Below are 10,047 nucleotides of genomic sequence, written 5' to 3'. Positions count from 1 at the left end.
AAAGATCATGTTGACTTGCTGAGTCAACATTTTGTTCTGAGCCAATATGGCATTTAGAGTATCAATTTCAAGAACTCCCTTCCTCTGAAGCGTCCCATTATTCACGGAATTCCTCTCAGAGGTGTACATGAATTGGTTATTTGCAACAATGTCAATGAGTTCTTGTGCTTCTGCAGGTGTTTTCTTTAGGTGAATGGATCCACCTGTAGAATGGTCCAATGACATTTTCAAAAACTCAGATAGACCATAATAGAATATATCTAATATGGTCCATTCTGAAAACATGTCAGATGGACACCTTTTGGTCAACTGCTTGTATCTTTCCCAAGCTTCATAGAGGGATTCACCATCTTTTTGTTTGAAGGTCTGAACATCCACTCTAAGCTTGCTCAGCTTTTGAGGAGGAAAGAATTTATCCAAGAAGGCTGTGACCAGCTTATCCCAGGAGTCCAGGCTATCCTTAGGTTGTAAATCCAACCATATTCTAGCTCTGTCTCTTACAGCAAAAGGGAAAAGCATGAGCCTGTAGACTTCAGGATCAACTCCATTCGTCTTAACAGTCTCACATATCTGCAAGAACTCAGTTAAAAACTGATAAGGATCTTCAGATGGAAGTCCATAGAACTTGCAGTTTTGTTGCATTAAGGCAACTAGCTGAGGTTTCAGCTCAAAATTGTTTGCTCCAATGGCAGGAATGGAGATGCTTCTTCCATCAAATTTGGACGTGGGTTTGGTAAAGTCACCAAGCATCCTTCTTGCATTATCATTATTGGGTTCGGCTGCCATCTCCTTCTCTTATTCAAAAATTTCTGAAAGGTTACTTCTGGATTGTTGTAATTTAGCTTCTCTTAGTTTCCTCTTCAGAGTCCTTTCAGATTCTGGATCAGCTTCAACAAGATTGCCTTTTTTCCTTATTCCTGCTCATATGACAGAGAAGAGAAAAAGAAAAAAAGAAAGAGGAATCCTCTATGTCACAGTATAGAGATTCCTTTATGTTAGTAGAAGAAGAAAGGGGAGAAGAGTGAAGAAGAATGGGTTCGGATTTTTAGATGAAGAGAGGTGAAGAGAAGTGTTAGTAAATAAATAATTAAATAGAATAAGAAAAGAGAAGGAGAATTCGAAAATTAATTTTTGAAAAAGGAGTTAGTAATTTTGAAAATTAAAGATAAGATATGATTAAAATTAAAATTTAAAACAAAAAAAAAGAATTTTTGAAAAAGGGATGAGATATTTTCAAAAATTAGAGAAGGAAAAGTAGTTAGGTGGTTTTGAAAAAGATAAGAAACAAACAAAAAGTTAGTTAGTTGATTGAAAAAGATTTGAAATCAAATTTGAAAAGATAAGGTGATAAGAAGTTAGATAAGATATTTTGAAATCAAATTTTGAAAAAAAGATAAAATCTTTGAAAAAGATAAGATAAAAGATAAAAAGATTTAATTCAAAAATTTGAAATTACTTACTTCACTAACAAGAAACTACAAGATAAGATTCTAGAACTTAAAGATTGAACCTTTCTTAACAAGAAAGTAACAAACTTCAAATTTTTGAATCAATTACATTAATTATTAGTGAATTTTCGAAAATAAGATATAAAGATAAGAGAAAGATTTTTGAAACTATTTTGAAAAAGATTTTTGAAATTTTCGAAAAGAAGAAAAAAATGAAAAAGATATATTTTTTGAAAAAGATTTGAAAAGATAAGATTTTTAAAATTGAAAATTTGACTTGACTTGTAAGAAACAACTAATTTTGAAAATTTTTGACTAAGTCAACTCAAATTTTTGAAAATTATGAGAAAAATAAGGAAAAGATATTTTTGATTTTTGAATTTTTCATTATGAGAGAGAAAAACACAAACATGACCCAAAACTTTAAGAATTTTGGATCAAAACACATTATGCATGCAAGAACACTATGAATGTCAAGATGAACACCAAGAACACTTTGAAGATCATGATGAACATCAAGAACATAATTTTGAAAAATTTTTGATGCAAAGAAAACATGCAAGACACCAAACTTAGAAATCTTTAATGCATAGACTCTAACAAACGAAAAATGCATATGAAAAACAACAAACAACACAAAGCAAGAAAACATCAAGATCAAACAAGAGAACTTACCAAGAACAACTTGAAGATCATGAAGAACACTATGAATGCATGGAATTTTCAAAAAATGCAAAAAAAATTTTTAAATCATGCAATTGACACCAAACTTAAAAATTGACTCAAGACTCAAACAACAAACTCAAAATATTTTTAGTTTTTATGATTTTCTAATTTTTTTGTATTTTTATTAATTTTTTCGAAAATAAAGTTTGGAAAAACGAAAAAGAAAAGAAAAATTTTGAAAAAGATTTTTGAAAAATTTTGAAAAGAAAATTACCTAATCTGAGCAACAAGATAAACCGTTAGTTGTCCAAACTCGAACAATCCCCGGCAACGGCGCCAAAAACTTGGTGGACGAAATTGTGATCCTCTTTGTATTTGCATGAGATTTATTTAATGGCTATTGACTATATGTGGACACAACTCCGTTCAACTTAACCAGCAAGTGTACTGGGTCATCCAAGTAATACCTTACGTGAGTAAGGGTCGATCCTACAGAGATTGTTGGTATGAAGCAAGCTATGGTCACCTTGTAAATCTCAGTTAGGCAGATTAAATGGTTTATGATAAGTTCGAAAATAAATAATAAACAGAAAATAAAAAAGGATAGAAATACTTATGTAAATCAATAGTGGGAATTTCAGATAGGCGTATGGAGATGCTGTGCTCCTCTTGAATCTCTACTTTCTTATTACATTCATCCAATCCTTCTTACTCCTTTCCATGGCAAGCTGTATGTAGGGCATCACCGTCGTCAATGGCTACTTTTCATCCTCTCGGGAAAATGGTCCTATGCGCTGTCACTGCATGGCTAATCGTCTGGAGGCATCACCCTTGTCGATGGCTACATCCCATCCTCTCAGTGAAAATGGTCCAAATGCTCTGTCACAGCACGGCTAATCATCTGTCGGTTCTCAATCAGGTTGGAATAGAATCTCTTGATTCTTTTGCGTCTGTCACTAACGCCCAGCCTTTAGGAGTTTGAAGCTTGTCACAGTCATTCAATTCCGGAATCCTACTCAGAATACCACAGACAAGGTTAGACTTTCCGAATTCCCATGAATGCCGCCATCAATTCTAGCTTATACCACGAAGATTCTATTGGGGAATCTAAGAGATATGCGCCCGGCCTAAAGTAGAACGGAAGTGGTTGTCAGTCACGCGCGTTCATAGGTGAGAATGATGATGAGTGTCACAGATCATCACATTCATCAAGTTGAAGTGCAACGTATATCTTGGAATAAGAATAAAAGAGAATTGAATAGAAAGTAATGGTAATTGTATTGAAACTTGAGGTACAGCAGAGCTCCACACCCTTAATCTATGGTGTGCAGAAACTCCACCGTTGAAAATACATAAGCGAAAGGTTCAGGCATGGCCGAATGGCCAGCCCCCATGGTCTAAGGACTAGGCGTCCAGAGATCTCTAATACACTAGTAAAAAGTCCTATTTATAATAAACTAACTACTAGGGTTTACATGAGTAAGTAATTGATGCATAAATTCACTTCTGGGGCCCACTTGGTGTATGCTTGGGCTGAGCCTGATCTATCCACGAGCTGGGGCTTTTATTGGACTTGAACGCCGAGTTATAGCGTGTTTCTAGCGTTCAACTCCGGGTTGTGACGTGTTTCTAGCGTTTGACTCCAGACAGCAGCATGTACTTGGCGTTGAGCGCCACTTTACGTCGTCAATTCCCGAATAAAGTATGGACTATTATATATTTCTGGAAAGCTCTGGATGTCTACTTTCCAACGCTGTTGAGAGCGCGTCATTTTGAGTTCTGTAGCTCCAGAAAATCCATTTTGAGTGCAGGGAGATCAGATTCCAACAGCATCAGCAGTCCTTTTGTCAGCCTTTTTCAGAATTTTGCTCAAGTCCCTCAATTTCAGCCAGAAATTACCTGAAATCACAGAAAAACACACAAACTCATAGTAAAGTCCAAAAATGTGAATTTAACATAAAAACTAATGAAAACATCCCTAAAAGTAGCTTGAACTTACTAAAAACTTCCTAAAAACAATGCCAAAAAGCGTATAAATTATCCGCTCATCACTGCACCTACTCCCGACTTCTATGGGAGAAGCATCTCTATCCCTGCCATTGGAGCAAACAACTTTGAGCTTAAGCCTCAATTAGTTTCTCTAATGCAATAGAATTGCAAGTTCCATGGACTTCCATTGGAAGATCCTCATCAGTTTTTAGCTTAATTCTTGCAAATCTGTGACACTGTCAAGACCAATGGGGTTGACCCTGAGGTCTACAGACTTATGCTATTCCCTTTTGCTGTAAGAGAAAAAGCTAGGATATGGTTGGACTCACAACCTAAAGAAAGCCTGAACTCTTGGAAAAAGCTAGTCAATGCCTTCTTGGCAAAGTTCTTTCCACCTCAAAAATTGAGTAAGCTTAGAGTGGAAGTCCAAACCTTCATACAGAAGGAAGGTGAATCCCTCTATGAAGCTTGGGAAAGATACAAACAATTGATCAGAAAGTGTTCCTCTGACATGCTTTCTGAATGGAGCATCATAGGTATCTTCTATGATGGTCTGTCTGAACTGTCCAAGATGTCATTGGACAGCTCTGCTGGAGGATCTCTTCATCTGAAGAAGACGCCTGCAGAAGCTCAAGAACTCATTGAAATGGTTGCAAATAACCAATTCATGTACACTTCTGAAAGGAATCCTGTGAACAATGGGACGAATCAGAAGAAAGAAGTTCTTGAGATTGATACTCTGAATGCCTTATTGGCTCAGAACAAAATATTGACTCAGCAAGTCAATATGATTTATCAAAGTCTGTCTGGAATGCAAGCTGCACCAGGCAGTACTAAGGACGCTTCATCTGAAGAAGAAGCTTATGATCCTGAGAACCTTTCAATGGAAGAGGTGAATTACATGGGAGAATCCTATGGAAACACCTATAATCCTTCATGGAGAAATCATCCAAATCTCTCATGGAAGGATCAACAGAGACCTCAACAAGGTTTCAACAACAATAATGGTGGAAGAAACAGGTTTGGCAATGGCAAGCCTTTTCTATCATCTTCTCAGCAACAAACAGAGAATTCTAAGCAGAGTCACTCTGACTTAGCAACCATGGTCTCTGATCTAATCAAAACCACTCAAAGTTTCATGACTGAAACAAGGTCCTCCATTAGAAACTTGGAGGCACAAGTGGGTCAGCTGAGTAAGAAAGTTACTGAACTCTCTCCTAGTACTCTTCCAAGCAATACAGAAGAGAATCCAAAAGGAGAGTGCAAGGCCATCAACATGGCCGAATTTGGAGAGGACGAAGAGGCAGTGATCGCCAATGAGGAAGACCTCAATGGACGTCCACTGGCCTCCATTGAGTTCCCTAATGAGGAACCATGGGAATCTGAGGCTCACACTGAGACCATAGAAATTCCATTGGAATTACTTCTGCCATTCATAAGCTCTGATGAGTATTCTTCCTCTGAAGAGGATGAAGATGTCACTGAAGAGCAAGTTGCTAAGTACATTGGAGCAATCATGAAGCTAAATGACAAGTTATTTGGTAATGAGACTTGGGAGGATGAACCCCCTTTGCTCACCAAAGAACTGGATGACTTGACTAGGCAGAGATTACCTCAAAAGAGACAGGACCCTGGGAAGTTCTCAATACCTTGTACCATAGGCACCATGAGCTTTGAGAAGACTCTGTGTGACCTAGGGTCAAGCATAAACCTCATGCCTCTCTCTGTAATGGAGAAGCTAGGGATCTTTGAGGTGCAAGCTGCAAGAATCTCACTAGAGATGGCAGACAATTCAAGAAAACAAGCTTATGGACTTGTAGAGGATGTTCTGGTAAAGGTTGAAGACCATTACATTCCTGCTAATTTCATAGTCCTAGAGACTGGAAAGTGCATGGATGAATCCATCATCCTTGGCAGACCCTTCCTAGCCACAGCAAAGGCTGTGATTGATGTTGACAGAGGAGAATTGATCATTCAAGTGAATAAAGAATCATTTGTGTTTAAGGCTCAAGGATATCCCTCTGTAACCATGGAGAGGAAGCATGAAGAGCTTCTCCCAAAACAGAGTCAAACAGAGCCCCCACAGTCAAACTCTAAGTTTGGTGTTGGGAGGCCACAACCAACTTCTAAGTTTGGTGTTGAACCCCCACATTTAAACTCTAAGTTTGGTGTTGGGAGGTTCCAACATTGCTCTGAGTATCTGTGAGACTCCTTGAGAGCCCACTGTCAAGCTACTAACATTAAAGAAGCGCTTGTTGGGAGGCAACCCAATGTTATATTTATCTATTTTCCTTTGTTATTTTATGTTTTTTTTTATAGGTTGATGATCATGGGAAGTCACAAAATCAATTGAAAAAGCAAAAAAATAGCATGAAAAACAGAAAGAAAAACAACACACCCTGGAGGAAAATCTGATGGCGTTTAAACGCCAGTGAAGATAGCAAAATGGGCGTTTAACGCCCAGTCTGGCACCATTCTGGGCGTTTAACGCCAGAAAGGGGCACCAGACTGGCGTTTAACGCCAGGAATGGGCACCAAGCTGGTGTTAAACACCAGAAATGGGCACCAGCCCGGCGTTTAACGCCAGGATTGGCAGAAGGAGCATTTTTGCTCGCCACTTGGTGCAGGGATGAATTATCCTTGACACCTCAAGATCTGTGGACCCCACAAGATCCCCACCCACCCCACAACTCTCTCTCTTCTTTACCCATTCAGCAATCACCTCAACAACTCTTCCCCAAAAACCCCTCACCTATCAAATCCCACCATTCTCTTCACCACTCACATCCATCCTTCATAAAACCCCACCTACCTCACCATTCAAATTCAAACCACTTTCCCTCCCAAACCCACCCATAATGGCCGAACCCTACCCCTCTCTCCACCCCTATATAAACCCATCTTCACTCCTTCATTTTCACACAACCCACACACTACTTCTCCCCCTTGGCCGAAAAATAAAGCCACATCCATCTACTCTTCTTCTACTCTCTTCTTTCTTCTTTTGCTCGAGGACGAGCAAACTTTCTAAGTTTGGTGTGGTAAAAGCATTGCTTTTTGTTTTTTCATAACTATTTATGGCATCTAAGGCCGAAGAAACCTCTAAAAAGAGGAAAGGGAAGGCAAAAGCTTCCACCTCCGAGTCATGGGAGATGGAGAGATTCATCTCAAGGGTGCATCAAGAACACTTCCATGAAGTTGTGGCCATGAAGAAGGTGATCTCCGAGGTCCCTTTCAAACTCAAAAAGAGTGAATATCCGGAGATCCGACATGAGATCCAAAGAAGAGGTTGGGAAGTTCTTACCAACCCCATTCAACAAGTCAGAATTTTAATGGTTCAAGAGTTCTATGCCAATGCATGGATCACTAAGAACCATGATCAAAGTGTGAACCCGGACCCAAAGAATTGGCTTACAATGGTTCAGGGAAAATGCTTAGATTTTAGTCCGGAAAATATAAGGTTGGCATTCAACTTGCCCATGATACAAGGAGATGAACACCCCTACACTAGAAGGGTCAACTTTGATCAAAGGTTGGACCAAGTCCTCATAGACATTTGTGAAGAGGGCGCTCAATGGAAGAGAGATTCAAGAGGGAAGCCGGTTCAACTGAGAAGGCATGACCTCAATCCCGTGGCTAGGGGATGGTTGGAGTCTATCCAACGCTCAATCATTCCCACTAGCAACCGGTCCGAAGTTACTATAGACCGAGATATCATGATTCATAGCATCATGATTGGAGAGGAAGTAGAAGTTCATGAGGTTATATCCCAAGAACTTTATAAGGTGGCAGACAAGTCCTCTACCTTGGCAATGTTAGCCTTCCCTCATCTCATTTGTCACCTCTGTAATTCAGTTGGAGTTAACATAGAGGAAGACATCCTCATTGATGAGGACAAGCCCATCACTAAGAAAAGGATGGAGCAAACAAGAGATCCCACTCATCATGAAATCCCTGAGATGCCTCAAGGGATGCACTTTCCTCCACAAAACTTTTGGGAGCAAATCAATACCTCCCTAGGAGAATTGAGTTCCAACATGGGACAACTAAGGGTGGAGCACCAAGAACATTCCATCCTCCTCCATGAAATTAGAGAAGATCAAAGAATCATGAGAGAGGAGCAACAAAGGCAAGGAAAAGGCATTGAGGAGCTCAAGCACTCCATAAGATCTTCAAGAAGAAGAACAAGCTGCCATCACTAAGGTGGACCCGTTCTTTAATTTCCTTGTTCTTTGTTTTTCTGTTTTTCAAATTTTTATGCTTATGTTTATCTATATTTGTGTCTTATTACATGATCATTAGTGTCTTAGTGTCTATGCCTTAAAGTTATGAATGTCCTATGAATCCATCACCTTTCTTAAATGAAAAATGTTCTTAATTAAAAAAGAGAAGAATTGCATGAATTTTGAATTTTATAATAGATTAATTATTTTGATGTGGTGGCAATACTTTGACTTCTGAATGTATGCTTGAACAGTGCATATATCTTTTGAATTTGTTGTTCATGAATGTTGGCTCTTGAAAGAATGATAAAAAAGGAGACATCTTACTGAGGATCTGAAAAATCATAAAAATGATTCTTGAAGCAAGAAAAAGCAGTGAATACAAAAAAAAGAGAGATTATGTGCGGAAAAAAAAAAAGAGACAAAGCAAGCAGAAAAAGCCAATAGCTCTTTAAACCAAAAGGCAAGGGTAAAAATAAAGTCGTGATCCAAGGCAAAAAGAGTGTGCTTAAGAACCCTGGACACCTCTAATTGGGGACTCTAGCAAAGCTGAGTCACAATCTGAAAAGGTTCACCCAGTTATGTGTCTGTGGCATGTATGTATCCAGTGGTAATACTGGAAAACAGCGTGCTTTGGGCCACGGCCAAGACTCATAAAGTAGCTGTGTTCAAGAATCATCATACTTAACTAGGAGAATCAATAACACTATCTGGATTCTGAATTCCTATAGAAGCCAATCATTCTGAATTTCAAAGGATAAAGTGAGATGTCAAAACTGTTCACAAGCAAAAAGCTAAAAGCGCCGCTCATCTAATTAATACTGATCTTCATAGATGTTTTTGGAATTCATTGCATATTCTCTTCTTTTTATCTTATTTGATTTTCAATTGCTTGGGGACAAGCAACAATTTAAGTTTGGTGTTGTGATGAGCGGATAATTTATACGCTTTTTGGCATTGTTTTTAGTATATTTTTAGTATGTTTTAGTTAGTTTTTATTATATTTTTATTAGTTTTTATTTAAAATTAAATTTTCTGGACTTTACTATGAATTTGTGTGTTTTTCTATGATTTCAGATATTTTCTGGCTGAAATTGAGGGACCTGAGCAAAAATCTATTCAGAGGCTGTAAAGGACTGCAGATGCTGTTGGATTCTGACCTTCCTGCACTCGAAGTGGATTTTCTGGAGCTACAGAAGCCCAATTGGTGCGTTCTTAATTGCGTTAGAAAGTAGACATCCTGGGCTTTCCAGCAATATATAACAGTCTATACTTTTTCCGAGATTTGATGGCTCAAACAGGCGTTCCAAGTCAGCTCAAGAATTCTGGCGTTAAACGCCGGAACTGGCACAAGAATGGGAGTTAAACGCCCAAACTGGCACAAAAGCTGGCGTTTAACTCCAAGAAAAGTCTCTACACATGAAAGCTTCAATGCTCAGCCCAAGCACACACCAAGTGGGCCCAGAAGTAGATTTTTATGTCATTTACTCATCTTTGTAAACCCTAAGCTACTAGTTCTCTACAAATAGGACCTTTTGCTATTGTATTTTCATCTTGGGATCACTTTAGATCTTTTGATCATCTTTGGACCTCTAGTTTTTAGATCATGGGGGCTGGCCATTCGGCCATGCCTAGACCTTGTTCTTATGTATTTTCAACGGTGGAGTTTCTACACACCATAGATTAAGGTGTGGAGCTCTGCTGTACCTCGAGTATTAATG

General features: G+C 38.6%; 1 non-coding gene across 1 annotated transcript; it reads left to right on the top strand.

The window, feature by feature from the left end:
• The first annotated feature begins 283 nt into the window (after nucleotides 1–283).
• On the top strand, nucleotides 284–387 carry LOC130937824 (small nucleolar RNA R71). Its single transcript, XR_009069020.1, has one exon. It is a non-coding gene; the product is annotated as a small nucleolar RNA R71 (small nucleolar RNA).
• Nucleotides 388–10,047: the final 9,660 nt, after the last annotated feature.

The sequence above is a fragment of the Arachis stenosperma genome, chromosome 6 (assembly GCF_014773155.1).
Source record: "Arachis stenosperma cultivar V10309 chromosome 6, arast.V10309.gnm1.PFL2, whole genome shotgun sequence".
Taxonomy (NCBI): domain Eukaryota; kingdom Viridiplantae; phylum Streptophyta; class Magnoliopsida; order Fabales; family Fabaceae; genus Arachis; species Arachis stenosperma.
The sequence above is the reverse complement of the archived record's forward strand: the minus strand, read 5'-3'. Positions and strand labels throughout refer to the sequence as shown.